At 45.7% G+C, this 22889-nt stretch overlaps 1 protein-coding gene across 4 annotated transcripts in view; it reads left to right on the top strand.

Moving 5' to 3' along the window:
• The window catches only part of LOC126234421 (probable inactive tRNA-specific adenosine deaminase-like protein 3), a 612850-nt gene that overhangs the window by 564728 nt on the left and 25233 nt on the right, over nt 1–22889 (top strand). The window contains exon 6 of one of the 4 annotated variants that reach the window (XR_007544722.1): nt 4662–4763. The exons of the other annotated variants lie outside the window; for them this stretch is intronic. The gene's annotated coding sequence lies outside the window, so the exon portion shown is untranslated. Of the gene's footprint in view, nt 1–4661; nt 4764–22889 lie in introns of those variants that run through there. 4 annotated transcript variants of the gene reach the window in all.

Raw genomic sequence — 22889 nt, 5'->3', positions numbered from 1 at the left:
TTAGGGACAACGACCGCTACCATAAGTCATAGACGAGTTTTCTCTCGGACTTTCATGCCGGCTGATATCCAGGAACATTAGCTTCTGCAGGTGCGCAGTGTGTTTATCATTAGTGACGTTATTCTGCATAGGACTCACGCCCTAAGCGTTATGTTATTGAACCTAAAACCCGGTCGGTCGTCAACCTCGGACTCAGACTTAAAGGCTACGGACTTAACATCCAGCCAATGATCGCTGTCCAGCTTAGCGTCCAGCAAGCGCTGACACTCAGTTTGACTCCAGGCAGTGCTTTTCTCGATGAACTTAGTCTGCAACCATTGCCCTCGCGGTCTCAGTGCCAGTCTGGCCTTATTGTGATGCGCAGTTATTTTTACCTATTGTGTTACGCTTGTTACTGTGTTCTTAGATTCTAATTCCATACCGTCGAAGCAACGCTTTTTTTTTTTTTTTTGTTCAGTAAACTTGTTATCTCGTATCGCGAGGAGCGACACTTCAAAAAAAATCATTAGTCTATCAGACTTTCTGACGATTAGAATGACTACGTATTCGCAAATAGTTTGGTGAACGCGAAAAGAAGTTTTTCGTCTGATACAGTGTAGTGTGATGATGACCCTTTGATTCGATCAGACACGAAGTGAAGGACTGCTCATTGCGATTTTCTTACGTTTCCAGTTTCAGTTCTTGGCGTGTTTCGGTTAGAACCGCCTCTGTAGCTGAATACAGTACTTAATGTTGATGTCCCCGGAGCGGAAGGACCCAGGTTTGATTACCGGTACCTCCTCAGATTTTTTCTGACGTATGAAGGTCCGGAACTGGGTGCAATCGGCCTCGTGAGGCCAAATGAAGAGCTGCTTCAATAAAGAAGACGCGGCATCATCAGGATTCAACTACAGGCAGTAAGGGCTGGAGGGCTTGGCGACATGCTGATATCGTAACCGAGGATCGTAGATGGCTCCCCGTACTGTCTTGTAGGCAGCAGTTGGGCAGTCGAAAGGCGTAATCTTCCAATGTTGTTTACAATAAGAGCTGGCGATAGTGTGCGGGATCCTGCTTCGCAGTGGCTGGAACTTCTTCGAGATACTTGTGTGTTCTCCAATGCCAACAAACCTATTCATTTTGAAAAGCCCAGTAATTTCTACTAACAGCCAATTACGCTTAAGGAGCTTGAACATCAGGTAGAAGGCCGAGCAACCTTCGCTGCGAGTTCTGATAATTTACTTGCAGAAACTTAATCTGCTATCTTTTTACGGAGCTGCATAGTCACTCCTTTGAGTGTTCTGGCCTCCAATAGAGATTTTACAATCCTAACACTCAACATGGTAGCGAACATAAATGCGATGTTACGAGGGCTTAATGGAAAATAGCGCCTTCGATATTTTTATGTGAAAACTCTTAAAGCGTTTTAAGTAAAACAAACTTTATGAACAACCTATACATTTATTCTTCTTACCTGCATATTTGCATTCTTCTCCGAATTGTTATGTGTAACATGGCGGTGTGTAACTTAATTATGTCGGTGCGTGAGAAACGGTGTGCTGTAATTGGATTTAGAATTCTAAGAGTTCGTCCACACATGGAGCACCCTATCCTTCAGCGTGACAGTGGCGGACCTCATACTAATGCTGTGACATCTGCAACAGTTCGTCGCCTTGGGTTCACTGCCATTGATCATTCTCTATACAGTCTCGACTTGGCCCCATACGATTTTAATCTGTTCGCAAAACTTAAAGAGCACCTTCGAAACTTCACGTTGATAATGACGAAGCGCTGTAAGCAGAGATGAATTTTGTAGCTCCCTCAAAAAATCACATATTCTATAGTGACTTTATAAACAAACTGTTGTCTCGTTGGGAGAAATGTGTTCATTGCAAGGGTGGATATGTTGAGAAATAAATATGTAGACATGAAGAATAAAGATGTAAAATGTTTTATTTTTTAAAAGCTTTAAAAGTTTTCAGATAGAAAATACGGAGGCTTTAATTTTCAGCACTCCCTAGTAGTTTTGATTTTCGGACTTTGAGGCATTTTTTGATGACACTTAACTGTCCTTGGAATTTCGTATAAGGAGAAAATAAAGAAAAGGTAAGACATGCCCGTATTGTCGGCCAATAGGACGCTCTCTCTGTCCACTGACTTTGGCATATCATTTTGCACCATCATCCTCATCGTCATCAGAAGATTCTTCGACAATAGTTTTAGACGCTTCCCATTTATATTATATCCTATTCACTGCGTACACTATTGCCTATCGTAAACTTACAGACACAGCTTAACCGTGGTCTATTTCTTAGTCACTTCGCGTTGATATTCCATTCTATTATTATATTATTAACTTCCAGTGGAAATCCAATATGTTGTATTCGCCTAGTTACAGTGGATTTCCGCAATATTCACCTTGAGCTACTCTTCGAAGTAATCTTTATTTATAACATTTTACGGTGCATTTGCTTCTCTCCTCTTCAGCCCTAGAAGTTCAGCTTTCTTAGCCTTATTTAGAAATATTTCTGTTCGAACCTTTTTTGAATAATTTTCCTGGTACCAAGCCCATTACTTCGAGACATGGAACTCCTTTTTTTCTTGGCAGTAACATTTTTGGCGAGTAATTCTACGCCGTAATTTCCTGTGGCTATCCCTATGGGTATTATACTGAAAGTAAGGAAGAGATGCGCTTGTATAGTGTATATGTGTGTGTCTGAAATATGAGACGAAGACTGGAATCTTAGTGCCTGAAAAATGCTCATGGATTTCCCGGCTGTGGTGTCGCCCAAAGATTGCAGTGCCACACCAAAGTCAGCAACACACTTCGATACCACAGACATTAGCGATGTCTCGCTGCAATCCTCTACGACGAATGGGAGAGGCTGAATAAGATACGCCCTGTCTCTCAGCACAGCAGTGTCGTCGCACGGAGGTCAATATAGAGATTGTACTTCGAAACAGTTGGTTGGCTGATCGGATTAAGGAAGGATGGGGAAGGAAGTCGGCCTTGCACTTTCAAAGGAATCATCCAGGAATTTGCCTGAAGAGATTTGGGGAAATCACAGAAACCGTAAATCAGGATGGGTGAACGGGTATTTGAACCGTCGTCCTCCTGAATGCGAGTCCAGTGTGCTATACTTCCAAGAAACAGTTTGTTAACTAATGCATCAAGTGATACTTTAACTGTGACAGTTGTTGAAACATCCCCTTAGAAAAATTTATCAATTACTGTGCTGATAAACCTCTTACGTTGATTGATTATCCAACAGCTGCGCGGAACTGAACGTACTCAGACGTTTCTCTCTTTACTTATTCTGATCAACACTAAACTGACACACAATATTTTTAGCGCAACGCAATCTGACTTTCAATAATCCCTACAAAAGAATGGCCCTGACTAACAATAACCTATACCTTTCATGAATCACGTACCTCACAAAAATCTTCGTTACTCGAACTACTGCAATACAGCGAGTGCCAATACTGCCAGTTAAATAAAGGATTCTAACTACTGATAGGCATAGTTGGCAAATGAAAGATTTTGATAGAGGACAAACAATGTATTTACCTTAATAATGTTCAAAAGTCATCATATATATATCAGTTCATGATATCCAGTATTACAAATTTACTCTTTCTGATGGACACACGTCCAGATAGTCCGCTCTCAAAATTCTGTCATCTCTCTCCGCACATCCACCACTGCTGGCGGCTCACCTCAAACTGCGCAACGCTACGCGCTGTTAACATCCACCTGCCCAACACTACAGTAGCAAATATTCCAACAATGAAAACCAGTCACAGACTGCACACAGCACAGTCAGTGATTTTCATACAGAGCACTACGTGGCGTTACCAACATAAAAACCTAAACAGCCTACTTACATTGTAAATTATCAAGACCTCCTGTGGCAAGGGATTGTATCAAGTTAATAACTCGTTGTAAAAAATGGAAATGTCGTGTGGCTAGGGCCTCCCGTCGGGTAGACCGTTCGCCTGGTGCATATCATTCTCGTAATAAAGTGAAGTAATATTTCATATGTTGTAGCTCCAGTGAACCATCTCCCAGAGTGATCAAAGACCCCACAGTTATGGCCGAACGACTGTAATCTTAACACCAGCCATATAGTCCACACTATTTTAATGTTGCCGTGTGTGTGTGTTGAAGTTCGCAGGGCTATGTTTGTTAGCATGTGTGTCGCTGAACCCACAGATGTGACTCTGTACTGGGTGGAGTTTCGCCGCAGCTGCACGGAGCCTACCCCTGGGACCAGACTGGATTCTACGGTGCCGGCGGTCCCTGCATCGCTGCTCCGCCGGACTGGTCAGACGTCGGGGCCGTCCTTCCGGTATTTGTGCGCCTTCGTGACCGTCCGGCTGGCGCAGATACTGTATCTGGCCGCTATTCCGAGCGGCGGTAACTCACACCCGGCGCCGCATTAGGTACGGAGCACTCGCGATTAATGACGCGAGCCCGGCGCGCCTCCGCCGTGCTCTGGCCGCGGTTAACAAACGACCGGCTCACGTGTAGCTCCCGTGGGCCGCGTCCGTGTCCGTGGTCGTGCCCCGTCCAAATGAGAATCGCCTCCGTCTATATGCGCGCCCGTTTGCCTTCCTCGCGGCACGTGCGCTACATCGATTCCTTCGGTCGCTAACAACGCTTCCCTCCTCTTTTTTTACAGGTCGTCCCAGACAGCAATCACCCGTGCCTGACGCGAAGTGTCTCTGTTTTCGGGAAGATCACTGTGGGTGGAGACGGCTGCTGTTTCATGCGTACCTGTACTTGGCACCAGTGTCTTCAACTCTCTTTTTTTATTCATAAAGGCAAGTTGTTGTTAGAAACGTTGTGCCAGGCGACAGAAACACAGTATAATACGCGTGCGGAATATCGAAGCTGATATCTGATTGGAATGAAGCAATTAGAGCTCTTCTTTTGTAGAAAATAGTTTGCGAATGCCAACTGTGCAATAGACTGTTTCAGCCGGCCGCGGAAGCCGAGCGGTTCTAGGCACTTCAGTCCGCAACCGCGCGACTGCTACGGTCGCAGGTTCGAATCCTGCCTCGGGCATGGATGTGTGATGTCCTTAAGTTAGTTTGGTTTAAGCAGTTCTAAGTTCTAGGGGACTGATGACCTCAAATGTTGAGTCCCATAGTGCTCAGAGCCTTTTGAACCGTTTGAATAGACTGTTTCCTTCATTCATACATGTTTCAGCATATTTTGTGCTATCTTCGTTGGGTTTCTAATTATTTTTTTCTGTCCTACGTGAAACTAACTACTATCTTGGGTTGGCAGTGTTACAAGATGTACATTTCCACGTACTGCTATACTCTTCGTACGTACGCACACGCAATCCTGAATAAACATCATTACGCATATGAGCTCTGACAAAAGAAACCACCACAGTGCGTAGAACATGTGTCAAAAAACACCAAATACATACACAACCAATCACAAAGCACTCAAAACGTTAACAACCTGCAGAAATATTTAATCTGTTACACTGTCACCCCAAAACAGTAGTCAGTTTTATATGTGACATAGTAAACCACAAAGTTTCAGTATCGAAAAACAGAGCTCATTACGTTGTTATGTTTATACTACATTATTACAAAAGACACTGGGATTTGCAGATCAGCGTATAGTGCAGTGACTGTACGAGGGCGTTCCGAAATGTATTGCCACGATCGATTGGAAGAGGAAATTCTCTAAGCACCTCCGTCCGACGTGCTGATGATAAAATTCTTTGTGTACACAACTAATTTCGGTGGACTGATCATCAGCAGGTTCACAAAAATATTCAGAGTATCATGTTAGGTGAATTATAAAACCGTTAAAATCAGATGATAAAAACCATGAATTAGGCGCTGTTACCATAATATAAAATACATGGTCATTCTATAAAAAATTGTGCTACGTATGCTAAGTTGTGCACTGATCCATGTTAAAACTGCAGTCGCATCTAACGCTGTGGAAAGATGCGTCAGTGTATGGAGCAGTAGATCCTTTATTCCGTACATTGTGGAGTTCATTCTCGAGCGTAAAAAAAAGGGTTTGCTTATAAACCTCTGTGATATTACTAATCTCTGTGATAATACTATTCCTATTTTTCTAAACCGTCTCTGCGGAATCAAAAAAACAAAAAAACAAAAAAATGGTTCAAATGGCTCTGAGCACTATGGGACTTAACTTCTGAGGTCATCAGTTCCCTAAAACTTAGAACTACTTAAACTTAACTAACCTAAGGACATCACAAACATCCATGCTCGAGGCAGGATTCGAACCTGCGACCGTAGCGGTCGCGCGGTTCCAGACCGTAGCGCCTAGAACCGCTCGGCCACCCCGGCCGACTCTGCGGAATCAATATGTAAAGAGATGAAGAAAATTCGTAGTTTTTGCCCGAGAAATATATGGATGCGATAGTTCCCCTTGTTTTTCTATTTTTTTCTTTTTTTTAACATTTGGCTTATTTATTTGAGTCTCTTCCATACAAGTTCTTCATAATTACTGTTACACTTTTACTACACCTGATCGACCTGCGTGTATCAAGAAGTACTGTCCGCCTGCTTGGCTGAATGACAACGTGCGTGCCTGCCACACAGCGAGCCCGAGTTCGATTTCCGGCCGGATTCGGAATTTTCTCCGCTCGTGGACTGGGTGTTGTGTTGTCCTCATCATCCTTTCATCATTATCACCGACGCGCAAGTCGCCCAATGTGGCGTTGACTGAAATAAGACTTGCACCCGGCGGCAGAACTTCCCCGGTTGGAGCCTACCGCCAACAATGCCAAACGATCATTTCATTTCCTCAAGAAATACTGCGTAAGTCGATAATGTGAAACAAAATCAGTTGTAACTTGTTACGGCACGGAGACCTTAAGTGTAACGGATATGCAAGCTGCGTTTACAGTACATTGTGTCAATATTTCGGCAGCCACGCTTATAAACAGCAAGGAGAAAATTCGAATGATGAGAGTCGATATTGCGTATGGAATATACTTCATTTAATAACTACAAATGTGCATCGTTCATAAATGGCTTTGAAAGTACACTATATGATCAGAAGTATCCGGATAACTGTTACTGAACATAATATGGCTGTCTCCCCCCATCACGTTTACGACGGTTTTAATTTTGCTGGGGACACTTTCAACGAGGCATCCGAATGTCTGTGGAGGAATAGCAACCCAGTCTTCCTCAAGAGCCGAAAACAGTGAAGGTAGTCTGGGACAAAATTGACGGCGTTCTAACTCATCCCAAAGGTGTTCCACCGGGTTTCGGACAGTCCATTTCAGGAATGTTTTTGTCCACAAACCATTGACTCACAGATACTGCTTTATGACAGGGTGCTGATCACTCAGCCATCGCCTCAGAGATGTTTATGCGCTGTACACAGTACACAATGCTTTAAAATGTGATCGCATGCTTCCGCATTTAGCGTTTTCATAAGAAGAATAAGGGGATCCCATCCTAACCACGAAAACCATCCCCATATCGGAACACCACGCCCCATGCACTTCATTATCCGCAGGACACGTGATGGCACGTAAGACCCTCCAGGAATTCGCCAGTCCCAGACCCTTCCATCCGATTGCCAGAACACGCAAAGTGGTTCATCACTCTAATCATTCGTTTCCAGTTAGTCACTGTGCAGTGGCGTCTCTCTTTACACCACCTCAATTGTCGCTTAGCACTGACTGCAGGTATGTGTGGTTTATGAGGAGCTGTTCGACCATTGTACCCCATCCCTTTTAATTCGCTACACACAGTCGCTGTACTAGCTCGACTGATTGTCGCAGGTTGGAACTCATGAGTGATTCCTTCCTCTGATTTCATGCGACTTTTTAGAGCCACTCTCCAAAACGCTATATATTCTCCGCCTGGTCCTGGTTCAGCTGTGGTTATTCCTTCACGTTTCCACGTCACAGTCACATCACTAACCTGAGCAGCTTTAGAAGGCTGCAACGGGTGAGCTCTTCTGGTACATCCATTCTGCTGTTACTGCTTCTGTCCTCACAATGCAGCACTCCTCGCCTTCTTTTATACTGGCGGGTCCGCCTCTCGTGACATGTGTCGGGATAGTTTTGACCCGATAGTGTACCGGAAATCTATAAAGCGCAATAAAATAAATTTGATGACATGAATACTGACTGTTTGCTGCAAATATTTCGTCAGTAATATTAGTCACATACGCTGTAATCCGTTATGAAAGAGAACAACTCTGTATGCATTTGCACCAACTTCTTTCCATGCACTATGTGATCAAAAGTATCCGGACACCTGGCTGAAAATGACTTACAAGTTCGTGGCATCTCCATCGGTAATGCTGGAATTAAATATGGTGGTGGCCCGCCCTTATCGTTGATGACAGTTTCCACTCTCGCAGGCATACGTTCAATCAGGTGCTTGAAGATTTCTTGCGGAACGGCATCCCATTCTTCACGGAGTGCTGCACTAATGATATTTATCGATGTCGGTCGGTGAGTCCTGGCAAGAAGTCGGCGTTCCAAAGCATCCCAAAAGTGTTCTACAGGTTTCAGGTCAGGACTCTGAACAGGCCAGTCCGTTACAGGGATGTTACTGTCGTGTAACCACTCCGCCACAGGCCATGTATTATGAACAGATGCTCGATCGTGTTGAAAGCTGCAGTCGCCATCTCCAAATTGCTCTCCATCGCGGGAAGCAAGAAGGTGCTTAAAACATCAATGTAGGCCTGGGCTGTGATAGTGACACGCAAACCGACACGGGGTGCAAGCCTCCTCCATGAAAAACACGACCACACCATAACATCACCGCCTCCGAATTTTACTGTTGGCACTACACACTCTGGCAGATGACGTTCACCTGGCATTCGCCATACCCACACCCTGCCATCGGATCGCCACATTGCGTACCGTGATTTGTCTCTCCACACAACGTTTTTCCACTGTTCAATCGTCCAATGTTTACGCACCGTACACCAAGGAGGCGTCGTTTACATTTACTGGCGTGATGTGTGACTTATGAGCAGCCTCTGGACCATGAAATCCAAGTTTTCTCACCTCCCGCCTGTCATAGTACTTGCAATGGATCCTGTTGCAGTTTAGAATTCCTGTGTGATAGTCTGGATAGATGTCTGCCTATTACACATTACTACCCTCTTCGACTGTCGGCGGTCTCTGTCAGTCAACAGACGAGGTCGGCCTGTACGCTTTTGTGCTGTACGTGTCCCTTCAGGCTTGCACTTCACTATCACATCGAAAACAGTGGGCCTAGGGATGTTTAGGAGTGTGGAATTCTCGCGCACAGATATATGACACAAGTGACATCCTATTACCTGACCACGTTCATGAACTCCACGGAGCGCCCCATTCTGCTCTCTCACGATGTCTAATGACTACTCAACGTTCGATATCCGTTCAATTAGGTGTGCTCCCCTCATATCCAAACAGTATTTCAGAGACAAACTACTCTTTCTCAATTTACTAATTAGCTGCTGATAAACAGAAGGCTGCCACGGTCCTCACCGTCCGCAGAGTCTCTGTATCATTCAGTTGCAACGTACAGGTATTGCAATTCCCAAGTATTTGCCTGACATTACTGTTTCCAGTTGTGCCTCTCTAAGCGTATAGCCTAACAGAACTGCACATTAACAACGGTGAGAACTGTGAGAGTGCTGAAAAGTAATGACATCGAATTTTTTGCGTGAAAACTCTTAAAGCCTTTAAAATACATTCTACATCATTATTCTTCATGTCTACATATTTGCAGTCTTCTGCTCCACATTGCAGCTTATAACACGGCTGTGTGACACAACTATCCTGGTACCTGATAAAAACGTTGCTGTAAGTGAATGTACCATTCGAGGAGTTCGTTCACACATGAAGCACCCTCTCCTTCAGTATTTCAATGCTAGACAACACACGTGCGCTACGACATCTGCAGTATCCGACACCTTGGGTTCACAGTCATGTTGAAATGTGTGTGAAATCTTATGGGACTTAACTGCGAAGGTCATCAGTCCCTAAGCTTACACACTACTTAACCTAAATTATCCTAAGGACAAACACACACACCAATGCCCGAGGGAGGACTCGAACCTCCGCCGGGACCAGCCGCACTTCACTGTCATCAATCGTTCTCCGTACAGTCTCGCCACGGCCCTATCAGAATTTCATCTATCGTCATGAAGTGGTCGATCAGAGATGAGGTTGTGGCTCCGTCGACAGACATTGTACAGTTACTGAGAAATGTGTTCATCGCCATGTTGAGAGATACTCTGATGACCCAGAACGTTATGACCACCTTCTAATAGCCTGTATGTCCACCTTTGGCACCGGTAACAACGGCAACACGTTGTGGCATAGAAGCAACCTGAAGCCTTGGTAGATCACTGTAGGCAGTCGGCACCACATTCGCACACACTAGTCACCTAATGCCCGTTAAGTTCTAGAGAGGCGTCTGATGACCTGTGACTGCACATGCAATCACATCCCAGATGTTTTCGATCGGGTTCAGATATGGCGAGCTGGGGTCCCAGCGCATCAACAGGAACTCGCCACTGTGTTTCTCGAACAATTCCGTCACACTCCCGGCCTTGTGAAGTGGAGCATTATCTTATTGAAAAATGCCACTGCCGTCGAGAAACGTGATCGTCATAAAGGTGTATATGTGGCCTGCAACTAGTGTATGATACTCCTTGGCCGCCTTGGTGCCTAGTGCGATCTTCGGTGGGCCTCTGGATGCCCATGTGAATGTTCCCCAAAGTATAACGGAGCCGTCGCTAGCTTGTCTCCGTCCCGCAGTGCAGGTGTCAAGAAGCTGTTCCCCTGGAAGGCGACAGATTCGCATCTTCCCATTGGCATTATGAAGAAGGTATCGGGATCCATCAGATCATGCAACGCTCTGCCACTGCGCCAATGTCCGGTGCCGATGGTCACATGCCCATTTCAGTCGTAGTTGTCGATGGTGTCGTGTTACCATTGGCACATGCGTGAGTTGTCAGCTGTGGAGGACCATCGTTAGGGGTGTTCGATGTACTGTGTATTGAGACGCATTTGCACTCTGGCCAGCATTAAAGGCTGGTGTTAGTTCCGCCACAGTTCGCCGCCTGTACTGTGTTACCTGTCCGCCGAGCCTACGACGCCCGACATCTGTAATGAGGGGTGGCCGCCCAACCACACGACGTCTGGATGTGGTTTCACCTTGGTTTAGCGACGTGTCGAAGACACTCACCACAGCACTTCTCGATCACCCGACAAGTCGTGCAGTTTCCGAAATGCTCGTGCCGCACCTCCGGCTCATCACAATCTGCCCTCGGTCAAACTCAAGTTGATCCCGTAGCTTTCCCATTCTACACACGAAAAGCACGCTCACTGATACGACGTACACTGTGCTTGTGTCTGACTAGCAGTCATTTCTCGCCAGGTGACGCTGCTATAGCTTGGACGGGCTTATATCGATAGTAGGTCGGTGGTCGCAATGATCTTGCTGATCAGTATGAATATGTACACATGAAGAATAAAAGCTTAGGACGTTGATAACGTTCGTTTTATTTAAAAATCTTCAAGAGTTTTGACGTTAAAAGTTATGAGACAACACTTTTCAGCACGCCCTCGTAACAGCCGCTCCTTGTAACCAGGATAATAATATGTCGAGATCTGTCCGGATATTAGTAGAAAATGTGTTATCGGAGAACACTTCCTCACAGGTAACCACATCATATGCAAAAAGCAGTCTCGCATTACGGTGAAAACCCCTGTTGCGCTCCCACGCTCCTCTCTCTTTCCTTGCATCCACGCAGCTGACATCATGGCAGACTCTGCCCTGTACAGTCCGCAGCGTGGTCTTCCACAGCGGGACTTTGTGTGCAACGAGGTCGATGACCGCCGGACTCAGGGGTGTCAAACTTCCCCGGTCTAGGTTGTGACTAACCGCGGCCCCAGAGACTAGTTTCTCTGGCGATTGCTCATCTGCCGGTGGCTTCCGCTAACTTCGCAGGCACCTGCGTCCGACGTCGCATGCGCGTGGTACGCTTCCCGCCGTGTTGCCTCATGCAGTGCGCGCTCAAAAACATCCGGACAACCACTGTTGTTCGCTCAAATAACATTTCAGTATAGTTATATCACTCCAACGTAATGGTACTTAATTAAATTGAAGTGTCATCGTTTATGTATCAAATAAGGTATTAATATGAAACTTCCTGGCAGATTAAAACTCTGTGCCCGACCGAGACTCGAACTCGGGACCATTGCCTTTTGCGGGCAACTGCCCGTGAGTCGTGCTCGGGTAGCACAGTTGGTAGAGCACTTGCCCGCGAAAAGCAACGATCCCGAGTTCGAGTCTCCTTCCGGCACACAGTTTTAATCTGCCAGGAAGTGTCATATCAGCGGATACTCCGTACAGAGTGAAAATTTCATTCTGGAAACATCCCCCAGGCTGTGGCTAAGCCGTGTCTCCGCAATATCCTTTCTTCCAGGAGTGCTAGTTCTGCAGGGTTCGCAGGAGAGCTCCTGTGAAGTTTGGAAGGTAGGAGACGAGGTACTGGCGAAGTAAAGTTGCGGAGACGGGTCGTGAGTCATGCATGGGTAGCTTAGTTGGTAGAACATTTGCCCGCGAAAGGCAAAAGGTCCCGAGTTCGAGTCTCGGTCCGGCACGCAGTATTAAGCAGTCAGGAAGTTTCCTATCAGCGCACACTCCGCTGCACGGTGAAAATTTCATTCAGGTATTAATGTATTGAAAAATTTTACGGTACGAAATAGAGAGAGACAGAAAATAAATAATATTCAAATGGCTCTGAGCACTATGGGACTCAACTGCTGAGGTCATTAGTCCCCTAGAACTTAGAACTAGTTAAACCTAACTAACCTAAGGACATCACAAACATCCATGCCCGAGGGAGGATTCGAACCTGCGACCGTAGCGGTCTTGCAGTTCCAGACTGCAGCGCCTTTAACCGCACGGCCACTTCGGCCGGCTAAATAATATTATTCGCTAGTATGTAAGAACTTTTAGGTGATCCTAATTTTTAGAGGCAACGTCTCTCCAGTTACAATTAATAATTGCCACAACGTTGGCGGAGACCATTATATATGTTCTTTATATGAAGAAGAGGTCACGGTTGCGTGGGTATATTGCGCTGCGAAGTAGTAAGCGGTTAGTACCAACTGCGCAGTGGTAACCTAACAGAGCCGTTGACTTCCTTCAGAACTAGCTACTTAAGTAGACTTCGTTCTTTGATGGATTGCCTGCTTAGAATGACAATAGGAAATATTGTCGACCACGACAGTGTAGTGATTTCCTTAAACAGGGGCCTGTTGGGTCATTCAGCTCCAAAATAGCCAGAATATAACTTCTGCGTTGTGTAGTGTGTCCATCCTGTCCAATCCGTCACGTCTCGCCAGTGTCCCATCTCATTGCGGGGATTTCACACATCAGATTGTGTTATACTCATCACTTAACCACCTGGCACCAGTTCTTAATCATCAACAGCACTACATAGCCAGCAAGGTACTCTTTTAAGGGGATGGGTAATATTTTGACCAGTTAACTTATACTGGGTGTATCATAATTAGTGGTATAAACGCAGACAGTTTTCGAACAATCCGTATCAGTGAACTGCACTCCTGTATTTACGTTTGCTGTGTCTCAAACGGTGGCTATATTGTGCACTTGTATTGTGAGTAAAACATCTTGGAGAGATTCTCTGCTCACTGACATGTGTGTATTTTTTATGTCTCTTTATTTTATAGATGTGAAACAAATCTCTTCTACTACATGCTCTCTGCTTTCCATATTTGAGATTAGGTAGTCTGGACCAAAGCAAGAAGAAATTGTCATGTAAACGCTTGCTCAGTACAAGAGATGGTTTCACATTAGCGAAAATCAAACTCATAGATCTTAAAGTATGACTTTTAGAACCCATTTTTACTGAGACGTTTTTGCCTCTGATATCTTGTACTTCCAGCTGTATGCGTTAATTAATTGTGATACACTCTGTGTTAGGGGCACTTAAATGAAAACGAGACAGATGGAAAAAGTAAGCAAACTGTTTTTTTTAAATATTCTTTATTTCATAACATAATACTAATTATACAAAGATGACCCACCACCTTAGTGATTAGTGGGTCCTACATTTCTAACTTTACAATAGCAGCTTCTACATTTACGTGACTACAGACAAACATGATTATTACTAGGCAGACTAATTCTTATTTAACTAGTGTTAGCATACGTTCTAGTTACTACAAAATGTTAGTATTAACTGCCTGCAGCGTTACAATTGTGCCAGTGTTAATATATATAAACCTACTTAGATGCCTTGCTCATAGAGCTAAACCCTATGAGCATGCCCCTGGCACAGGGCAGTCAAGGGTTAATTTATCGCTGCAGGTTCCTAACTTACTATCCTATTCTAATTAACTAAATCTACTTCCTATTCTACGTCATAATCGGTGCGTTGTCTAGTTCGGATTCACCCCAGTCCCCCTGGTCCTGGACGTGGCGGATTCTAACTGTGAAGTCGACCTATCCATGAACAGGCGGTACGGGATTGGGGCAGTGGTCACAATCGGTGATTTATTTGTCTAGGCATGAAGGTCTCTTAGAAAAGTTTTCAATACTTTTTGTGATACCTCGTTTGCTAGCGTATTCAGTCTCTGAAAAGTTTCCTCTTGTCTTAGAAGGTCATAGGTGTTCGTACTTGGTAGTTGTCGTCTCAATGTCCCGGCTACATCATCGAAAAGGGGGCACTCATAAACCACATGGTCAGGAGTACCCTCCGGTGCGCCACAGTCGCACGCGGGCGTCGCCCTTTTCCCAAACCGACATAAGTAAGTCGGATAGGGGCCATGACCGGTGAGAAAGTGGAACAATCCCCGAGTTGGCTCGAAGTATTTCATTTTCAGTCTTTCCGTAACATCTGGTAGGAACTGAAAGGTTCTTCTACCAGTTTCATCTGCCTCCCATATCTCCTGCCATAGACTGTTTATTGTTTGAAAAATAATCGCTATAACTGTTAATACATTCATCCCGCTGTGAGACAAGATTGTCAATGCCTTGATGAAAAATTTTCGCGGTTTCCTACGGAACCATGATTGCACACAGCCGTGCACCTCTTCATTCGAAGCAAATCGACGACGACGAATGTCTCTCTTCAGAGGTCCAGAAACATCGACAGAGATCGGGAATGTATGAAGGACGTCTGAGGGCTTCCCAGATAAACTTCTGCAGCGTGGTCGAAACAACAACAGGCACGCTAGTTCCGAAAAAGTCATGATGACCCCTTGACTGCAAGGGCCCGCTGCTCACCGATTTCCTAGTATACGGCGCCACAGTACTAGGGCACTTTGCAAAAATCGAAGCGTGTTATTAAGTCCGCACGCACAGGAATATTGACGGTCGGCATCATTTTGTTGTAGGATAATGACTGCGCACATATTGCGAAGGTATTTCGACCACGCTGCCGTAGTTTCCCTTGGAAGCCTTTACGCATTCTTCGTACTGTCACGATCTCTCTCCACGCCGTTTCAAAATTTCTGGAGTCCTGAAGAAAGACATTCGTGGTCGTGATTTGCTTCGAACGAAGAGGTGAACGCCTGCGCACACTCATGGTTCCGTAGGCAACCGCAAACATTTTTTCGTGAAGGCATTGACCGCCTTTTCTCGCACTGGGATAATATATTAACACTTGTGGCGATTGATTTTGAAATAATAAACAGTTTGCTTACGTTTTTTCTATTTGTCTCGTTTTCATTTGACTGCCACCCTATATTTAAGTACCGAGCGAGTGGCGCGCCGGCCGCTGTGGCCGAGCGGTTCTAGGCACTTCAGTCCGGAACCGCGCCGCTGCTACGGTCGCTGGCTCGAATCCTGCCTCGGGCATGAATGTGTGTGATGTCCTTAGGTTGGTTAGGTTTTAGTAGTTCTAAGTCTAGGGGACTGATGACCTCAGATGTTAAGTTCCATATGCTCCATCTGTCATGACCACACTGTCGACGGGACGCTAAACTCAAATGTTCCTTTCTTTATTCTTCTATATGTGTATTGAACTAAACCTTATAAGTGAAGAAAGAGGAACTTCCTACCATAATTAGAGCGGCACGTGCATTCTCGTCAAGGAAGTGTTGTCTAATCCTTTCAATAACACTGAGACGTATGTATCCGACGATAGGTTATCACAGGACCACCGGGAATTTGCTGCATGTTATTGCTAAGTATCGATGTCCCACTGTTATAGGGAAGCCTGCCAATGGTTTCCAGAATTCTTATAATTACAGATTGTACGCTGTTCGAGAGTGGAACGGTGGTTCAATGAACCCTCTGCCAGATACTTAATTGTCAACTGCAGAGTAATCACGTGGACGTAGATGTAGATGTAGGTTGTACTGTCTTCAAATTTCATTGTTAACTATATCACCGTACTGATGTATCAAAATAGTTCGCGTCTGGATATAGGCAACTAATGAAAAAATTTGCAAAGCGTGGTGTTGCCGCGCCTTCCAGGATAATTTGTCCCAGTGAACTGCACGCACGTATTTGAGTTTGCTGTGCCACAAACGGTGTGCATATTGGGCACCGGTATTGTGAGTTTAATATCTTGGAGAGACTCTGTCCACTGACATGTGTCTATGTCCTGCATGTCCCGTAGTTTTTGTACTGTGTACTTCTGAAACCTGGCAACAGCTTTGCGCAGTGGTAACACCGGTTCCCGTTAGATCACCGAAGTTAAGCGCTGTAGGTCTGGGCTATCACTTGGATGGGTGACCATCCGCTCTGCCGAGCGCTGTTGGCAATCGGGGTGCACTCAGCCCTTGTGAGGCAAACTGAGGAGCTACTTGATTGCGAAGTAGCGGTTCCGATCTCGGAAACTGACGTAAGGCCGGGAGAGCGGTGTGCTGACCACATGCCCATCCGTATCCGCATCCAGTGACGCCTATGAGCTGAAGACGACATGGCGGCCGGTCAGTTCTGTTGGACCTTCTTGGCCTGTTCGGGAGGAGTTTAGTTTTTTTTACTTCTGAAACCTAGAATGCACTTACGAATAATCCTGTTCGTCCCATCCACTCTCAACGATGAAAAATGAAGAAGGGTTTTTTTTTCCTTATGGATACGACAGTGACACTAATTAAATTACCGAGCGAGGTGGCGCAGTGGTTAGCACACTGGACTAGCATTCGGGAGGACGACGGTTCAATCCCGGATCCGGCCATCCTGATTTAGGTTTCCCGTGATTTCCCTGAATCGCTACAGGTAACTGCCGGGATGGTTCCTTTGGCAGGGCACGGCCGACTTTCTTCCTCATCCTTCCCTAATCCGATGATCCGATGACCTCGCTGTTTGGTCTCTTCCCCGAAATCAACCGAACCAACTAATTAAATTAACGATACATTAACATTTTTCACTACATAAGAAAACACTGTCACTACAGAAAAAACTGATAGTGTGTTAAGATAGGACCTTAATTCCAAAAGTGAGGCTTAATACCTAGGAATCGGAACAGGAGTGGAATGAAGGAATGCGTAGAAGACACATTTCAGCAGGTGCCTCGGCAGAGTCAGAATTGAAGTGTAATCTCGAGTGGAAGAGGGAAGGCTTGGATGAGGCTGGCTTGCCAAGCCGGAGGGCGTCGATCGGCACGTGTCTGGGTCGGTGCGCGGCATCCAGCCTGCTCGGGCAGGCGCCGCACGTAGGCACGCCGCGGAACTAATAACGACGCCTTACAAATAGCGCCGGCACCGCGCCACTGGCTGCTGCTCCTGCTGCTGCGGACCACCGACAACAGATGCTGCCCGCTTGCCTGCCGTCTCCTTCCACCGTCTTTCTACTTCCCTACGTGGCCATATTTTTCAAGAACCTTTGGAGCAGAGTTTTTGCTGAGCGTAGCTTTAGGATATCCGGAAACTGAGTCGTCTCGAATGATTCGTCTCTGTGCTTGAACACTGATCAGCCAGAACAATATGACCACCTACCTAAAAGCCGGTACGTCCACCTTCGGCACGAATAACAGCGGCGGCGCATCTTGTCATGGGAGCAGTGAGGCCTTGGTAGGTCGCTGGAGGAAGCTGGCACACACAAACACTTAATTCTCGTGAGTTACGGGAAGGGGGGCGGTGAGCTCTGGCGACACGTTCAGTCACATCCCAGATGTGTTCGATCGGGTTCAGATCTGGCGAGTTGAGGGCTCAGTGCATCAACTGGAACTCGCCACTGTGTTCCTCGAACCACTCCATCACACTCCTGGCCTTGTGACATGGTGTATTATCGTGTTGAAATATGTCACTGCAGCCGGGAAACATGATCGTCATGAACGGGTGTACGTGGTCTGCAACCAGTGTACGATACTCCGTGGCCGTTATGGTGCCTTCACGTGCTCCAGTGGATCCCTGGATGCCCATGTGGATGTTCCCGAGAGCAGAACGGAGCAGTCGTCAGTTTTTCTCCGTACCGCGGTACAGGTGTCAAGGAGCACTCCTCGGACACCCAACAAGTCAGCAATTTCGGAAATGCTTTTGCCGAGGCTCCGGGTCGTCACAATCTGCCCTCGGTCAAACTAAGATAGATCGCGCGCTTTCCTCATTCTGCACACGGACATCGCGATACTACATGCACGACGCGTCTGCCTGACTAGCAGTCATTCCTCGCCAGCTGACGTTGCTGTCGCCTGGACGGGCTTATGTCGATTGTGGGTTCGTGGTTATGATGTTCCCAAAAATGGCTATGAGCACTGTGGGACTTAACTTCTGAGATCATCAGTCCCCTAGAACGTAGAACTACTTAAACCTAACTAACCTAAGGACATCACACACATCCATGCACGAGGCAGAATTCGAACCTGCGACCTTAGCGGTCGACAGTTTCCGAACTGTAGCGCCTAGAACCGCTCGGCCACTCCGGCCGGCCATGATGTTCTGGCCGATCGTGTACGCGCATGTGTTGTTGTTGTTGTTGTTGTGGTCTTCACTCCAAAGATTGGTTTGATGTAACTCTCCACTCCATCGTTTGCAAGCCTCTTCATTTCCGGATCGCTACTTACGGCAGTTTGCTGCAAAATGCCCCAGAGAACGCTGCTCTCCTTTCTTACTTCTAGGCGCTGCCCTACCCCTTGCTGTGATTTATCGTGGTAAATATTTATAAGTGTGTTTTTTTAGCACTACAGGTTGAATCATCAGCCGGGTAATCGAAGTAGGTGCCTCAGCACGTTGACCATTCTGTTAGCTCACACTTTAATGTTTTTTGTGTGAGAAACAAAAATAATTTCATTAAAAGGTTAATCTAAATACTGTACAGTGGACTTAAAATCCAAATTTTGCTACTTACATTTATCCTATAATTTTTACATATACATCCTATGAATTGTTATAGGTTGTGATTGATGTAGTGAGGTCGTCATTTGTAACTGGCTTCACTAGTTTGGGACTACGGGTTAATTTAATTGTGAAACAGCTACTTATGATAATTAAGGCTGAATATAATTACTAATCATTTCAGTAATACTCCTTGTTAAGTCTACTTATAATAATGTTTAACTGCATCTCTTTTTAATACATTTTTATTATATTGCTTTGTTGTCTACCTGTCCGTTTGGTACCAATTTTACAATTGATTTTAAACTAATTTTGCGATTAGCTACAGACTTGAAATTTTAAACAAAGCTCAGAATTGGATGACACTGAAGTATAAACTCGTTTTTTGCCTGTTTGATCCACCTGTCTCTTGGGAACGTGGGTGAAAAGGGTTGGTAGCACCTGAGAGCTTGGTTGCCCTGAAGGATCAGTGAGTTTTGCAGACACTATCGCAGTGCGTTACAGGTAGTATGTGTGGAACTGGGTAACCGCCACTAGATGGTACTGCTACATCTGGAAGCCGTAGCATCGCCTCCTTAGAACTGGACTCATGGCGCCGCAGGGCCAAGCCCACCTTGCCATCCAATTAGTGCTTGTGGCCGCGCTATAAAGATAGTCATGCCGCACCTCAGCTGTGTATTCACTGTTGTCTCCTACCATTCGCGTTACAGACCACTGATTTAACCTCAAATTTCGCTATACCCTAGGTTTTCGGTCTTGGACTACTCCCATCGTTATTCTACCATGCCAATTCTGTAGTCGTTTTTCTTCTTGTTGTCGACCTCCCGTTCACATTTGCCTAATTGCTGTTGATGGCCCCTGGCCGGTCGAAAAGTCTCTGGTGTCTAAGCGGTTCCACAGTCATTTTTACCTGCCTTTCCTCACCTGTGCCAGCCTCTTCATCTCATAGTAGCACGTGCATCCTCAATTATTTGCTGGATGTATTCCAGTCTCTGCCTTCCACTTCTTACCATCTACAGTTCCCTCTAGTACCATGGAAGTCATCACTTGACGCCTTAGCAGATATTCTATCATCCTGTCCCTTCTTCTTGTCAGTGTTTTCCGTATAGTCCTTTCCTCTCCGATTCTGCGCAGAACCTCCACAATGCGTACCTTATCAGTCCTCCTAATTTTCACTCTTCGTCTGTAGCACAACATCTCAAATGCTTCGATTCTCTTCTATTCCGGTTTTCCCACAGTCCATGTTTCCCTACCACACAGTTCCGTGCTCCAGACGTACATGTGCTTCTGTAGCCGCCAGTAATTGTGAAATTTTTGCCAGTGAAGGATTTTGTACGCGAACTGACCTCTGGATTATCTCCCACAAATGTTCGATGGGAATCGTGTCGGGCGATCTGGGTGGCCAGATCGTTCCCTCGTACTGTGTAGAATGTTCTTCAAACTGATCGTGAACAATTGTAGCCTGTTGACAGCGCACTGTCATCTATAACGATTCCATCGTTGTTTGGGAACATGAACTCCATGAATGGCTGCAGATGGCCTCCAAGTAGCCGAACATAACCATTTTCAGTCAATGATCTGTTCAGTTGGACCAGAGGGCCCAGTCCATTCCATGTAAACATAGCACACAGCATTACGGAGCCACCACTAACTTACACAGTGCATCTACATCTACATATATAATCCGTTAGCGCGAGGGAAAAACGACTGTCTAAACGCCTCAGTACGAGCTCTAATTTCCCTGGTCTTTGAATTGTGATCATTGCGCCATTTGAAAGTTGGTGGCAATAATATATGCTCTACATCCTCGGTGAAGTACGGATTTCGGAATTTAGTGAGCAGCCCCTTCCGTTTAGCGCGCCGTTTATCTGCAAGTGTGTCCCACTTCAAACTTTCTATGAGATTTGTAACGCTCTCGCGACGGCTAAATGTACCAGTCACGAGTCTTGCCGCTCTTCTTTGGACCTTCTCAATCTCTTGAATCAGACCCAGCTGGTAAGGGTCCCCTACAATACTCTAAGACAGGATAAACTAACGTATTGTAAACTATTTCCTTTGTTGAAGGACTGCGTCGCTTCAGGATTCTACCAATAAACCGCAGTCTAGAGTTCGCCTTACCCGTTACTTGTGTAATTTGATCATTCCATTTGAGATCATTTCGAATAGTCAGACCCAGCTACTTAACGGATGTTACCGCTACTAAAGATGGGCATTTATTTTGTACTCTTACGTTAATGGGGATTTTCGCCTTGTTATACGCAGTAGGTTACACTTACTAATATTGAGATATAACTTCCAGTTGTTACACCACGCATTTATTTTCTCCAAATCTTCATTGATTTGTTCACAACTTTCGTGTTATGCTACTTTCATGCAGACTACAGCATAATCGGCAAACAGTCTAATGCCGCTTTCAGTACCATAAACCAGATCGTTCATGTAAATTGTAAGAAGCAGCATACCTTTTACGCTGCCCTGGGGCACACCTGCAGTTACACCTGTTTCTGTTGAAGTCACCCTATTCAGGACGACATACTGCTCCCTGTCTGTTAGACAACTTCCCATTCAACCGCATATGTCATTGTATAGAGCGTAAGTGCGCACTTTTTGAAGCAAGCGACAGTGCGGAACTGAGTCGAGCGCCTTTCGAATGTCGAGAAATATGGCATCAACCTGGGAGCCGGTATCCAGAGCCTGTTGTATATCATGCAAAAAGTGGGCCAGCTGTGTCTCGCATGACCGCTGTTTCCTAAAAGCGTGCTGCTTTCTGCAGATGAGCTTCTCAGAGTCTAGAAAGGTCATTATGTCTGAACACAAAATATGTTCCATGATTCTACAACAAACCGATGTCAGTGAAATTGGCCGGTAATTATGTGCATCCGATTCTCTGCCCTTTTTGTAGATTGCTATAACCTGGTGACAACTTGGGTCGGTGGCGTCATGTGGTCTGCACCACACTCGAACCATACCATCAGCTCTTACCAAATGAAATCAGGGCTCATTCCACCATCCCACGGTTTTCCAGTCTTCTAGGGTGCAACCGATATGGTTACGAGCCCAGAAGAGGCGCTGCAAGCGATGTAGTTCTCTTAGCAAACGCACTCGCGTCCGTCGTCTGCTGCCATAGGCCATTAATGCCACATTTCGCCGCACAGCGCTAACGAATACGTTCGTCCTACTTTCCACATTGGTTTCTGCGGTCATTTCACGCAGTGTTGCTTGTCTGTCAGCACTGACAAGGGAACCTCCCCATCGCACCCCCCTCAGATTTAGTTAAAAGTTGGCACAGTGGATAGGCCTTGAAAAGCTGAACACAGATCAATCGAGAAAACAGGAAGAAGTTGTGTGGAACTATGAAAAAAAATAAGCAAAATATACAAACTGAGTAGTCCATGCGCATGATAGGCAACATCAAGGACACTGTGAGCTCAGGAGCGCCGAGGTCCCGTGGTTAGCGTGAGCAGCTGCGGAACGAAAGGTCCCCGGTTCAAGTCTTCCCTCGACTGAAAAGTTTACTTTCTTTATTTTCGCAAATTTATGATCTGTCCTTTCGTTCATTGACGTCTCTGTTCACTGTAATAAGTTTAGTGTCTGTGTTTTGCGACCGCACCGCAAGACCGTAGGCGAAAG

Source organism: Schistocerca nitens, chromosome 2 (assembly GCF_023898315.1).
Source record: "Schistocerca nitens isolate TAMUIC-IGC-003100 chromosome 2, iqSchNite1.1, whole genome shotgun sequence".
Classification (NCBI taxonomy): domain Eukaryota; kingdom Metazoa; phylum Arthropoda; class Insecta; order Orthoptera; family Acrididae; genus Schistocerca; species Schistocerca nitens.
This window is presented reverse-complemented; position numbering and strand designations above follow the sequence as displayed.